This window comes from Arachis hypogaea, chromosome 15 (assembly GCF_003086295.3).
Source record: "Arachis hypogaea cultivar Tifrunner chromosome 15, arahy.Tifrunner.gnm2.J5K5, whole genome shotgun sequence".
Lineage (NCBI taxonomy): Eukaryota > Viridiplantae > Streptophyta > Magnoliopsida > Fabales > Fabaceae > Arachis > Arachis hypogaea.
In genome coordinates this window covers 80,035,597-80,050,830 of record NC_092050.1, presented here as the reverse complement: position 1 = coordinate 80,050,830, position 15,234 = coordinate 80,035,597, and the positions used below count along the sequence as shown (strand labels likewise).

The 15,234-nt window shown below is 38.5% G+C and overlaps 1 non-coding gene across 1 annotated transcript; it reads right to left on the bottom strand.

Moving 5' to 3' along the window:
- Nucleotides 1–12,834: 12,834 nt before the first annotated feature.
- Nucleotides 12,835–12,942, bottom strand: LOC112752470 (small nucleolar RNA R71). The gene has a single exon (XR_003176906.1). It is a non-coding gene; the product is annotated as a small nucleolar RNA R71 (small nucleolar RNA).
- Between the last annotated feature and the right edge of the window lie 2,292 nt (nucleotides 12,943–15,234).

The window sequence follows — 15,234 nt, the reverse complement described above, 5'->3', positions numbered from 1 at the left end:
TATCTTTTATAATAAATTCTTAACTCGCCAATTTCCGCCACGTCATCCTTCCTGATGAAGAATGTAAAAGTTCTTTAAATACTAAACTAATAACTAAGGATTACATAAGAAAGGGTAAAATAGTCTTTTTAGTGCTAAAATCCACTTTTGGGGCCCACTTGGTGAGTGTTTGGGCTGAGCTTTGATGAGATCCACATGCTCGGAGGCCTCTAGGGCATTGAACACTAGCTCAGGGGTCCTCTCTGGGTGTTTGGATGCTGGTCTCTGCTCTTTGGGCGCTGGATGCCTAAAAGGGGGCAGGAGGCTGGCGTTGGATGCCAGGTTTGGGCCTTCTAATCTGAAGCAGAGTATATACTATTATACATTACTGGAAAGCTCTAGAAGTCTACTTTCCATAGCCATTGAGAACGCTCCATTCGGTCTTCAGTAGCGCCAGACTTTTGCAAGGAGGTCAGACTTTTGCTCCAGCTCCTCAATTTCAGCCAGAAAATACCTGAAATTGAACAAAAACACACAAACTCAAAGTAGAATCCAAAAATGTGAATTTAACACTAAAACCCATGAAAACTTAATGAAAACTAAACAAAACATGCTGAAAACTATATGAAAACAATGCCAAAAAGCGTATAAAATATCCGCTAAACAAATTCTCATCATTTTGGCAATGAGTTTGATTCCAACTATGTTGTAGAAAATGAAAGCTTCAATGAGGGTTTGCATTAAGGATTTGGTAATCATAGGTGGGAGGAGCCTCAATCATATAGACAATCTTCTTGGCAACAACCTCCTCCGGTCTCTTATGGTTACAATCCAACTCCTAATGCATACCAATCTAATAGATGTGGTGGACCTCCTTGTGGTTGTCAACCACAACCACCATATGCATATGAACCCTCTCCTCAAGATTGTTATCAACCTTACTCACAAGCCCCATACCACCATTCACCTCCATGTGATCCTAACACATATCTTAATTTGAGGTAATATGATTAATTCTCTTTATTCATAAAAATGAAAGTATTAAACTCCAAATCTCAATTATTTAAATCAAATCATATAAAATCCTTATTATTTTACAACTACTAACTTTATAATTTTAAATATAGAAAATAACTCAAATTAAAAAAATTAGATAAGAATCTTAATTTATTTCAAATTCAATTAATCAAAACTTGTTTTAATTATTTTCAATAAAATACTTTCTGAAATTAAAATTGTAGATAAAAACATGATTTGAAATTAGCTCATAATAAGACTTTTCTAAAGTTCTGGGTCTTACATTTTACGTACCTTATAAAAATTTTTGTCCTCGAAAATTAATACAAGATGAAAGAGGTTTTATATCACTTCACTTCTTAACACATTTAAGGAAAAACAAGAAGGCCTCAGCATACATGGTATATATACAGTTTTAAATACTAGGATTTTCTGATGGTATAAAGATATAAAGGTAGAAGTGTGATTGCAAGCAGAAGTTACAAGACAGGCTTAATGCAAAAGGTGACATAGTTTAAACATGTGATGGTAAAGCAAGGCGACAAAAGGCTATAAAATAGGATGGGGTTAATATGACATGCCTAACATCAGTACACTAATCTCGTACCAACTTCAAAGCTTCAATTTCCAAACTTTAACCAGTAGCGTTTCCCAACAGCCACGATATACGTTACCTATTACTTGTATATTGGTGCGCGTGTACACAAACCCCACACTTTTTCGTACAGCAGCAGTACCAGCAAGTGCATTGAGTCATCCAAGCAATACCTGAGTGAGTCAGGGTCGATCCCATGAGGATTGTAGCTTGAAGGAAGCTATGGTTGTCTTGCAGGTCTTAGTCAGGCGGAATCAGAAGGAGTTGGAATATATTATATAAACCTTGAGTGATTATATGTCATGAATGCTTGGAAGGGGTAACACCAATTGGATTAGCTATTAGTAATTATATGCTAGGAATAGAGTTGAGAGTCAGAGTTGCTTTGTCTTTCTGAATTAACTCTGGTACTACTGTCTTCTTTGCTTGTGAATGATCTTCTTCTATGGCTGGCTGTAAGTGATCAAAGCCATTGCCCGTGGTCATCGATTTCCTCTGCTACAGAATGAATGCCAGGGCCCGTGGTCATTCAATCCAATGGAGGGTGAAGCACATAGCAGTCCATTCTCTTAGCGATCCAACTCAAAATGCCACAGACAAAGTCGAATCTTCCGGATCAGAAAATGCCGCTTCTTTGGATCCTAGCCTATACCACGGAGACCCTAATCTCCCCAAAAATCGGCTAAACTGGTGTCTCGAGAAGTCCCCAACGAAGTCGTGGATTAACCGTCTGAGAGATGTATAAACATAGTTGCTGGCTCGTGCTTTTCCTTTTGAGTATTCACACGAACCCAAGTAGATGCGGGTGTTTATCAGGCACATTCGTCTTAATGTGATGAACAGAGCTAATTGGTTATATCATCCTATTCACCACGAGGAAGATCAGATATACATCTTAGAGATAGATCAAACACGGATCGAAGAAGAAACAATAGTACTTTTATTAATTCATAGGACTCAGCAGGGCTCCTCCCTTCAACCTAGGAGGTTTAGAAACTCATACTGAGGTGTAAAACAATGATAAATGTGTATGATTAGAAAAAGTGATGTAATTTGTTTGAATGACATGAATAAAATCCTTTAAATACTAAGCTAATGACTAGTATGGGTACAACAGTCTTTTTAGTGCTAAAATCCACTTCTGCGGTCCACTTGGTGAGTTTTTGGGCTGTGTTTGATGACATCAACATGCTATGAGGTCTCTTGGATGTGGAACGCCAGCTAGGGAGTCATCTCTGGGCGTTTGGACATTGGGCTTTGCTTCCTTGGGCGCTGGACACCAGAAAAGGGCAGGGAGCTGGCGTTGGAAGCCAATTTTGGGCCTTCTAATCCGAAACAACATATAAACTATTATACATTCCTGGAAAGCTTTGGAAGTCAGCTTTCCATAGCCATTGAAAAAGCTCCATTTGGACTTCTGTAGCTCCAAACAATCTCTTCCGAGTGCAGGGAGGTCAGATTTGGACAGCATCTGTAGTGCTTTCTCTGTCTCTAAATCAGACTTTTGCTCCATCTCCTCAAATTCAGCCAGAAAATACCTGAAATAGGTACAAAACCACAAAAACTCAAAGTGGAATCCAAAAATGTGAATTTAACACTAAAACCTGTAAAAACTTAACAAAAACTAAGTAAAACCTGTTAAAAACTATATAAAAACTATGCCAAAAAGCGTATAAAATATCCGCTCATCACAACACCAAACTTAAACTGTTGCTTGTCCCCAAGCAACTAAAATTAAAATAGGATGAAAAGAAGATTTGGATACAATAAATTCCTGAGTTTCCAATGAAGCTCAGTCAATTAGATGAGCGGGACTTAGTAACTTTTTGCTTCTGAATAGTCTTGGCATCTCACTATCCATTGAAAATCAGAACGGTTGGCATCTTTAGGAACTTAGAATTCAAATAATATTATTAATTCTCCTAGTTTAGCTCTTTTTGATTCTTGAACACAGCTTTCAGAGTCTTGGCTGCGACCCTAAGCACTCTTTTTTCCAATATTACCACCGGATACATTCATGCCACATACACTTTAACTGGGTGAACCTTTTGATGCACGAAAAACTTGTCTCACAACAAATTCCCTTCGGCAAGTATACCGAATTCATCGTCAAGTAAAAACTCACAATAGAGTGAGGTCGAATCCCACAAGGATTGATTGATCAAGCAACTTTAATTAGAGGACTGTTCTAGTTGAGCGAATCCAGAATTTGAGTTGAGAATTGCAGAAAATAAAATGGCGGGAAGGTAATTGACAGGAAAGTAAATGCTAGAATTATAGATCTGAAAGTAAATGACAGAAGGTAAATTGCAGAATTGTAAATGGGAATGGGGGAATTGCTCATTAAAGTAAATAACAGAAATTAAAGAGAATGGGTAAGATCAGAAATGGGGAGTTCATTGGGCTTAGGAGATGTTGCATTCTCCGGATCAATTTCATTTTTATCTCTTCCTCAATCAATGCACTCATTGATCTCCTTGGCAATCTTAAGTGATCGAATTACAATCTCTTGTAATTCAATCTCTCAAATCTTGATCAATAGCCAATTCCTTGGTCAATTGCTCATGAGAAGAGATGAAGTATGGTCACTGATTATACCACATGCATTTCCCAAACCAAGTGTTGAGAGGATTATAGTCACATATCCATCTAAACCCAATTTGGTCCAGCATGAGAAAGCATTTCTAGCTTGATCTCTTCATTCCTCTTTCAAGGTTCAGAAGAGATCCAAGTATGAATAGCTTCGTTTTCAAGATAACTACTCAATTGGATGAAGATCGAAAGCTTTCAAGTAAAATCAAGAGAAAAGATAGAAGAAGAATAATGGAAACTAGTATTGATCCATCAAATTATAATAGAGCTCCCTAACCCAATGACAGGGGTTTAGTTGTTCATAGCTCTGGAAAATGAAAACAAAGATGGAGAATACATCATGAAAACTTAGAAGTGCAGAGAAAGTAAATACAGAGAGTACTTCTATGCTAAGAGTCTCCCTATAATTTCCAACTCTCCAAATTATTTCAAAGATACTCCTATATATACTACTCTTCTGTTCTTCTAGTTGATTCTTCAAGTCTTGGGCCTTTGGATCTTGAGTTGGAAGCATTTATCTTCTTCATTGGGCTTAGCTTTTACTTGCAAAGAGAAAGTATGAAGTGGGCAGGGGCTTTGGCTCAGGAAGTTAGTGGTGTTAACGTTCAGTGAAAATATGGGTTCGAGAACGTTAGTGACAATCACCTTTTTTACTAACGTTCCTCACCAAAGTTAAAGGCCACGTTAACCTCAACGTTAGTGGCACAAACGTTGCCACTAACGTTTCTACTATGTCCTTCACACACGTTATTGGGACTCAACTTTCCCAATAACGTTGAGAAGCCTCCCCCTTCCCTACGTTAGAGCCCACGTTAACTTAGTTAACGTGGCTCTTTTAACATAGGCTTGCCATCTTTCGAGAATGTTAGTGACACTTACCATTGTCACTAACGTTCCAAATTGCCCCTATTTTCCACGTTAGAGTCCACGTTAACTAGGTTAACGTGGCTTCTAACGTGGCCTTGCTAGCCATCTCCAACGTTAGTGACAAAGTTGAGTGTCACTAACATTGGCTCATCCTTCCCTTATCCACGTTAGCTTCCACGTTAACTAAGTTAACGTGGGAGTTAACGTGGCTCATGGTGGCATGTGTGGCTCCTTCCAACGTTAGTGACAATGTTGGGTGTTACTAACATTGGCGATCACCTTCTTTCTTCACGTTAGCTTCCACGTTAACTAGGTTAACGTGGGAGTCAACGTGGCTCCTTGGGGGCTTGTGTTCTTCCAACGTTAGTGACAATGTTGGGTGTCACTAACGTTGTCGACCACTTTGTTCCTTCACGTTAGCTTCCACGTTAACTAGGTTAACGTGGGAGTTAACGTGGCTTAATGTGCTTTGGCTAACGTTAGTGACAATGTTGAGTGTCACTAACGTTGGCTCCCCCCTTCCTTCTTAACGTTACAGGCCACGTTAACTAGGTTAACGTGGCCACTCATGATCTTGGTTCAACGTTAGTGATAATGTTAAGTGTCACTAACGTTGGCTCTATTTCTTAACGTGGCCAATGATGGCTTCGAGAGCGTTATTGGCAATCACTTTTCTCATTAACTTTGCAAGTTACTCCCATTCCACGTTAGTGTTAACGTTAGTCCAACTAACATAGCCACTAATGTGGTTCTTCTTTGCTTCCTTTGTCCTTAAATTAAGCAATAAAGTGCATCAAAGTTCTAGTCCAAGTCATGGGAAATGCAAAATCCTCATGAAATCATGTAAAATGCACAATGTATGCTTGAATCAAGATGTAAGTGAATATCTACCCAAAACTAGCTTATTTCCTAAGAAAATGCATGAAACTACCCTAAAATTAGTAAAGAAAAGGTCAGTGAAACTGGCCAAAATGCCCTGGCATCACAAACCAAACTTAAAGCTTGCTTGTCCCAAGCAAGTACTGGAACAAGAGAATGATGAAAGAAATGCCAAGAGACATGAGTCATTCTTGTGAAAGTCATGTCCTGGTTTTATGGTGGTTTCATGCATAGCAACTTAGGCTCATTCCTGGATTTCAGACCTTTATCATGTCCTAGAATACTCACTTGTTATTGCATCCCATGAGACTTTTATTCATTGATCCTTTTGTTGTTATTTGAGGGCTTATTTTTGTTCTTAAGCTAAGTGCTCTGTAAGGGGGCAACTCTTTAAAATAAGCTTTCAGCCAACACTCCCGAACCAGTTGGTTCAAGGTGCTAGGTGTTGAAGCACCCCTAAGGACTTACTTGCTCAAGTCTCTCCCCCATACATACACACCACAGGCACATAGTTTATTTATTTTCTTTTCTTGAGACCTTGGTGTCCAGCACCTCTTTGGGTTACTAAATGCTCTGTGGTGAGGGTTACTCTTGATAGTGGACTTTCAGCTGATAATCCCGGATTAGTTAACCCAAGTTACCAAGTGATAAGGCACCCCTAAGAGCTTATTCATCCAAGTAGATCCCTCACACAAGAGCACCACAGACACATGCTTCAAGATTAAAACCATTGGTGCCTAGCCTTATTGCTTACTATTTTTCTTTTATTCCTTAACTTTGATTGTTCTTTCCCTTTTTCTTATTAGGATCTTCTTATTTATCTAGTCTCATGGGGTGTGTCTCAAGCATAGTATTCATGACAGATAGTTGTCTTTCCACCTTATGGTTGAACCAACTTAGCTAACTTATGACCACACCACAAACTCATGGACTTACTCCCTAGTATGAACTCCACTCTGGTCTTTTGAAAACAATCATTCTCTTTTCATTTGATTCAAAAGGGACAAGCATACAAGTAAGTAAAGAAATGATGCAGTAGCATAAAGACCAGCGACAAAAGACCTATGCATCAAAACTTTAAAAGACAGAATTAAAATAAAGTTCAAACTACGAGCAATTATTAATCAAAAGGGCATCCGGAATTCCAATTTTCAACAATTCTGGGTACAATGGTATTAAGTAACAATACAACCTTCTGGTGACGATTTCTAGTTGCCTTCTTTCTTTGTCACCATCCTAATCCTTGCTACCTCACTTCCTTGGGTGAAAGTGCACATTTCCTCATAAGATTCCTGCAAAATTATTTGAAGTTGCTTGTTCCCAAAGCACTTGAGAAATAGTTAGCTTGCATGTATGCTTGTGATTTCTGAACTTAATCTGGTGTGTGAACACCAAACTTAGTTCCGTGCCTAGTACCAAACCTTGCATATATGCTGAGAACCTCATATCTTATTGTTAACAAAACACTTATTAACTGAAGTCTAACTACATCTAAGTGGTTTCCCTTGATTGGTTGGAGCTAACAATGTGTTTTGGGAGTGGAGTGTAATTCTAACTACTGTCTTTTGGTGGAACACCAAACTTAGAATTACACTATCACTCTTGGATTGTTCTGGTGTGGAACACCAAACTTAGCTCCTTACAATACAGGGGAAACAACTTGTGATCTTTATTGAAATAAAGGTGAAAAGGAAAATACCTGAGGTTGGGTTGCCTCCCAACAAAGCGCTTCTTTATCGTCACTAGCTTGACGATTCCTCCTTCACTTGAGATGATAGTTTACTCTGGGGTTTTCCCCCATGTTGCCCAGGTAATGCTTGAGTCTTTGTCTATTAACTGTAAAAGTCCTCTCTGAACCTTCATCCATGACTTCGATGTGTCCATATGGCGATACTTTTGTGACAAGAAAAGGTCCGGACCACCTTGATTTGAGTTTTTCTGGGAACAGTCTCAATTTGGAATTGTAGAGAAGTACTCGCTGCCCCTTTTCGAAACTTCTGGGTGCAAGACGTAGGTCATGTCTGCTCTTTGCCTTCTCTTTGTACATCCTGGTATTTTCATAGGCTTGTGACCTGAATTCCTCCATCTCTTGCAGCTGTAAGATCCTCTTTGCACCAGCGGCAATACTGTCGAAGTTTAGTATCTTGATAGCCCAGAGAGCTTTGTGTTCCAGCTTTAGTGGTAAATGACAAGCCTTACCATACACCAGTTAATATGGGGACATTCCAAGTGGTGTTTTGAATGCTGTTCTGTATGCCCAAAGAGCATCATCCAGCTTCTTCGACCAATCCTTTCTTGATGCACCCACAGTCTTTTCCAGAATCTTCTTTAGCTCTCTGTTGGATATCTCAGTTTGTCCACTTGTTTGGGGATGGTATGGTGTGGCTACCTTATGTTTTACCCCATATCGTAGGAGAAGAGCTTCTAGTGGTTTGTGATGAGCGGATAATTTATACGCTTTTTGACATTGTTTTTAGTATGTTTTTAGTAGGATCTAGTTACTTTTAGGGATGTTTTCATTGGTTTTTATGTTAAATTCACATTTCTGGACTTTACTATGAGTTTGTGTGTTTTTCTGTAATTTCAGGTATTTTCTGGCTGAAATTGAGGGACTTGAGCAGAAATCAGATTCAGAGGTTGAAAAAGGACTGCTGATGCTGTTGGATTCTGACCTCCCTGCACTCAAAGTGGATTTTCTGGAGCTACAGAACTCGAAATGGCGCGCTTCTAATTGCGTTGGAAAGTAGACATTCAGGGCTTTCCAGCAATATATAATAGTCCATACTTTGGCCAAGAATTGACGATGTAAACCGGCGTTCAACGCCAGCCTTCTGCCCAAATCTGGCGTCCAGCGCCAGAAAGGGATCCAAAACCAGAGTTGAATGCCCAAACTGGCACAGAAACTGGCATTCAACTCCACAAATGGCCTCTGCACGTGCAACACTTAAGCTCAGCCCAAACACACACCAAGTGGGCCCCGGAAGTGGATTTATACATCAAATACTTACTCATGTAAACCCTAGTAGCTAGTTTATTATAAATAGGACCTCTTACTATTGTATTAGACATCTTTGGACGCCTGGTTCTTAGATCAGAAGGGCTGGCCTCTCGGCCATGCCTGGACCTTTCACTTATGTATTTTCATACGGTAGAGTTTCTACACTCCATAGATTAAGGTGTGGAGCTCTGCTGTTCCTCAAAGATTAATGCAAAGTACTACTGTTTTCTATTCAATTCATCTTATTTCGCTTCTAAGATATCCATTCGCACCCAAGAACGTGATGAAGGTGATGATTATGTGTGACACTCATCATCCTTCTCCCTTATGAACGCGTGCCTGACAAACACTTCCGTTCTACATGAATTAAGCTAGAACGAATATCTCTTCGTGGCGAAAGCTAGAATGATGGCGGCATTCAAGAGAATCCGGAAGGTCTAAACCTTGTCTGTGGTATTCCGAGTAGGATTCAATGATTGAATGACTGTGACGAGCCCCGAACTCGCGATTGCAGGGCGTTAGTGACAGACGCAAAAGGATAGTAAATCCTATTCCCGCATGATCGAGAACCAACAGATGAATAGCCGTGCCGTGACAGGGTGCGTGAGCAGATTATTCACTGAGAGGATAAGATGAAGCCATTGACAAGGGTGATGCCTCCAGACGATTAGCCGTGCCGTGACAGGGCATTGGATCATTTTCCCGAGAGATGACCGAAAGTAGCCATTGACAGTGGTGATATATCACATAAAGCCAGCCATGGAAAGGAGTAAGACTGATTGGATGAAGATAGCAGGAAAGCAGAGGTTCAGAGGAATGAAAAGCATCTCGATTCGCTTATCTGAAATTCCTGCCAATGAATCTACATAAGTATCTCTATCCCTATTCTTTATGTTTTATTTACATAATATATTGTAGCCCATATGAGTCAACTTAACTGAGATTTGCAAGGTGACCATAGCTTGCTTCATACCAACAATCTCCGTGGGATTCGACCCTTACTCACGTAAGGTATTACTTGGACGACCCAGTGCACTTGCTGGTTAGTTGTACGGAGTTGTGTCCACACATAGAGCCACAATGAGGATTCAATACAATTATATATTGTTACTCTCACACAAGTACAAAGAACAGGACAACACAATTTCGTGCACCAAGTTTTTGGCGCCGTTGCCGGGGATTGTTTGAGTTTGGACAACTGACGGTTCATCTTGTTGCTCAGATTAGGTAATTTTCTTTTTGTTTTCTTTTCAAAAATTTTCAAAAATTTTTCAAAATTTTCTTCTTTGTTTTCGAAAAAAAAAAAATTTGTTTTCAAAATTATATTTTTCTTCAAAATTTTTAAGAATGAATTCTAGTGTTTCAGATAACATGTTTTAGCTTGGCTGGCTATTAAGCCATGTCTAACTCCCAGGATTTTGATTGAGGACTATGAATTCATTGCTTCCTTTTTCCCAAATATTTTCGAAAAAAAAATAAATAAAAATGTTTTCAAAAATAAATTATTCTATGGCTTCAGAATTTTTAAGAATGAATTCTAGTGTTTCATGAAGCATGTTGGAGCCTGGCTGGCTGTAAAGCCATGTCTCAATCCTTATACTCAAGAGAAGAGCTTCTTTGTCTTTCTTAGCCAATTGGCTGCTGAATGCAAGGATTGTCAGGCGTGTCATGTCTGAGTTACATACTAAAGCTTGGCTGGCTATTAAGCCATGCCTGACCCTTTGATTGGAGCTTTAGAGCATAAGATTCCTGGAATTCATATTAAAAATTTTGAATCCTTATTTTTCTTTTTTCTAAATAATTTTTGAAAAATATAAGTTAAAAATCCAAAAAAATCATAAAATCATAAAAATAAAAAAATATTTCATGTTTCTTGTTTAAATCTTGAGTCACATTATAAGTTTGGTGTCACTTGCATATGCATCTTGCATTTTTTCGAAAATATCATGCATTCATAGTGTTCTTCATGATCTTCAAGTTGTTCTTGGTAAGTCTTCTTGTTTGATCTTGATGAATTTTTGTTTTGTGTCTTTTCATGTTTATCATATGCATTCTTGAATTCTTAGTGCGTAAGCATTAAAGGATTCTAAGTTTGGTGTCTTGCATGTTTTCTTTGCATTAAAAATTTTTCAAAAATATGTTTTTGATGTTCATCATGTTCTTCATAGTGTTCTTGGTGTTCATCTTGACATTCATAGCATTCATGCATGCATTCATTGTTTTGATCTAAAAATTTCATGCATTGCATCCTTTTAGTGTTTTTCTCTTGCATCATAAAAATTCAAAAATCAAAAAAAAATATCTTTCCCTTTTTCTCTCATCAAATTCGAAAATTTGAGTTGACTTTTTCAAAAATTTTTTAAAATCAAATTGTTTCTCATAAGTCAAATCAAATTTTCAATTTGAAAATCTTATCTTTTTCAAAATCTTTTTCAAAAATCAAATCTTTTTCAAAATTCTTAGTTATTTTCGAAAATTTCAAAAAAAATATTTTTCAAAAATCTTTTTCTTATTTTTAATCAAATTTTCGAAAATAACATAAACAATTAATGTTTTGATTCAAAAATTTGAAGTTTGTTACTTGCTTGTTAAGAAAGATTCAAATTTTAAGTTCTAGAATCATATCTTGTGATTTCTTATGAATCAAGTCATTAATTGTGATTTTAAAAATCAAATCTTTTTCAAAACTAATTTCAATCATATCTTTTCAAAAATATCTTCTTATCTTATCTTTTTCAAAAATATCTTTTCAAAATATCTTTTCTAACTTCCTAACTTCCTATCTTTTCAAAATTTGTTTCAACTAACTAACTAACTTTTTGTTTGTTTCTTAACTTTTTCAAAACCTCCTAACTAACTCTCTCTCTCTCATTTTCGAAAATATCTTCCTTCTTTTTCAAAAATATCTTTTCAAAATATCTTTTCTAACTTCCTAACTTCCTATCTTTTTAAAATTTGTTTCAACTAACTAACTAACTTTTTGTTTGTTTCTTATCTTTTTCAAAACCACCTAACTAACTCTCTCTCTCTCAATTTTCGAAAATATCTCCCTCTTTTTCAAAAATTTCTTCTTAATTAACTAATTGTTTTTATTAAAAAAAAATTTCAAAAATACTAACAACTTTCAAAAACCAATTTTCAAAAATCACTAACTCCTTTTCAAAAATAATTTTCGAAAATTCCCCCCCTCTCTCTCATCCTATTCTATTTATTCATTCATTAACTAACATTACTTCCTCACATCATCACCAAATTCGAACCCCCTACTCTATCTGTGTTCGAATTTCTTCTTCTTTTCTTCTACTAACAATAAGGATCCTCTTTACTGTGACATAGAGGATTCCTCTTCTTTTCTTTTGTTCTCCTCTTTCTTATGAGCAGGGACAGAGAAAAAGGAATTCTTGTTGAAGCTGATCCAGAACCTGAAAGGACTCTGAAGAGAAAATTAAGAGAAGCTAAATTACAACAATCCAGAGACAACTTGATTGAAAATTTCGAACAAGTAAAGGAGATGGCAGCCGAACCCAACAACAATGCAAGGAGGATGCTTGGTGACTTTACTGCACCTAATTCCAATTTACATGGAAGAAGCATCTCCATTCCTGCCATTGGAGCAAACAATTTTGAGCTTAAACCTCAATTAGTTTCTCTAATGCAGCAGAACTGCAAGTTTCATGGACTTCCATCTGAAGATCCTTTTCAGTTCTTAACTGAATTCTTGCAGATATGTGATACTGTTAAGACTAATGGAATAGATCCTGAAGTCTACAGGCTCATGCTTTTCCCTTTTGCTGTAAGAGACAGAGCTAGATTATGGTTGGATTCTCAACCTAAAGACAGCCTGAACTCTTGGGATAAGCTGGTCACGGCTTTCTTAGCCAAGTACTTTCCTCCTCAAAAGCTGAGCAAGCTTAGAGCTGATGTTCAAACCTTCAGACAGAAAGAAGGTGAATCCCTCTATGAAGCTTGGGAAAGATACAAACAGTTGACCAAAAAGTGTCCTTCTGACATGCTTTCAGAATGGACCATCCTGGATATATTCTATGATAGTTTATCTGAGCTATCAAAGATGTCACTGGACACTTCTGCAGGTGGATCCATTCACCTAAAGAAAACGCCTGCAGAAGCTCAAGAACTCATTGACATGGTTGCTAATAACCAGTTCATGTACACTTCTGAAAGGAATCCTGTGAGTAATGGGACGCCTATGAAGAAGGGAGTTCTTGAAGTTGATACTCTGAATGCCTTATTGGCTCAGAATAAAATATTGACTCAGCAAGTCAATATGATTTCTCAGAGTCTGCATGGAATGCAAGCTGCATCCAACAGTACTCAAGAGGCATCTTCTGAAGAAGAAGCCTATGATCCTGAGAACCCTGCAATAGCAGAGGTAAATTATTTAGGTGAACCTTATGGAAACACCTATAACTCAACATGGAGAAATCATCCAAATTTCTCATGGAAGGATCAAAAGCCCCAACAAGGCTTTAATAATGGTGGAAGAAACAGGTTTAGCAATAGTAAGCCTTTTCCATCATCAACTCAGCAACAGACAGAGAACTCTGAACAAAATGCTTCTAATTTAGCAAATCTAGTCTCTGATCTATCTAAGGCCACTATAAGTTTCATGAATGAAACAAGGTCTTCCATTAGAAATCTGGAAGCACAAGTGGGCCAGCTGAGTAAAAGGATCACTGAAATCCCTCCTAGTACTCTCCCAAGCAATACAGAAGAGAACCCAAAAGGAGAGTGCAAGGCCATTGACATAAGTGCCCTGGCCGAACCTGTGAGGAGAGGAGAGGACGTGAATCCCAAGGAGGAAGACCTCCTGGGACGTCCAGTGATCAATAAGGAGCTTCCCTCTGGGGAATCAAAGGACTCTGAGGCTCATCTAGAGACCATAGAGCTTCCATTGAACCTCCTTATGCCCTTCATGAGCTCTGATGAGTATTCCTCTTCTGAAGAGAATGAGGATGTCACTGAAGAGCAAACTGCCAAGTTTCTTGGTGCAATCATGAAGCTGAATGCCAAATTGTTTGGCATTGATGCTTGGGAAGTTGAACCTCCCTTGTTCATCAATGAACTAAGTGATCTGGATCAACTGACATTGCCTCAGAAGAGACAGGATCCTGGAAAGTTCATAATCCCTTGTACCATAGGCACCATGATCTTTAAGGCTCTGTGTGACCTTGGTTCAGGAATAAACCTCATGCCCCTCTCTGTAATAGAGAAACTGGGAATCTATGGGGTGCAAGCTGCTAAAATCTCACTAGAGATGGCAGACAGCTCAAGAAAACAGGCTTATGGACAAGTAGAAGATGTATTAGTAAAGGTTGAGGGCCTTTACATACCTACTGATTTCATAGTCCTGGATACTGGAAAGGAAGAGGATGAATCCATCATCCTAGGAAGACCTTTCCTGGCCACAGCAAGAGCTGTGATTGATGTTGACAGAGGTGAAATAGTCCTTCAATGGAATGAGAACTCCCTTGTATTCAAAACTCAAGGATCTCCCTCTGCAACCATAAGGAGGAAGCAGGAAAAGCTTCTCTCCAAGCAGAGTCAACCAGAGCCCCCACAGTCAAACTCTAAGTTTGGTGTTGGGAGGCCACAACCAAACTCTAAGTTTGGTGTTGAACTCCCATATCCAAACTCTAAGTTTGGTGTTGGAAAGTCTCAACAAAGCTCTGCACATCTGTGAGGCTCCATGAGAGCCCACTGTCAAGCTATTAACATTAAAAAAGCGCTTGTTGGGAGGCAACCCAATGTTTATCTAATTCTTATTTTTATTGTTTTTCATGTTTTCTTAGGTTAATGATCATGTGGAGTCACAAAATAAATATAAAAATTGAAAACGGAATCAAAAACAGCAGAAGAAAAATCACACCCTGGAGGAGCATCTGTCTGGCGTTCAAACGCCAGAACAGAGCATAGTTCTGGCGCTGAACGCCCAGAATGGGAGCATCCTGGCGCTGAACGCCCAGAACAAGCATGGTTCTGGCGTTCAACGCCAGAAATGGCAGCAAAGGGGCGTTGAACGCCCAAAATAGGCACCAACCTGGCACTGAACGCCCAGAGTTGTGTGCAAGGGCATTTTACATGCCTAAATTGGCGCAGGGATGTAAATGCCTTGACACCTCAGGATCTGTGGACCCCACAGGATCCCCACCTACCTTCACTCACTCTCTTCTCTCTTCTCAATCATCCTCTATTCCCAATAAACACTCATCCCTTCTGTCTTCCATTTACCACTCACACCCATACACCCACTTACCTTCAAAAATTCAACATCTCTTACCCACCCAAT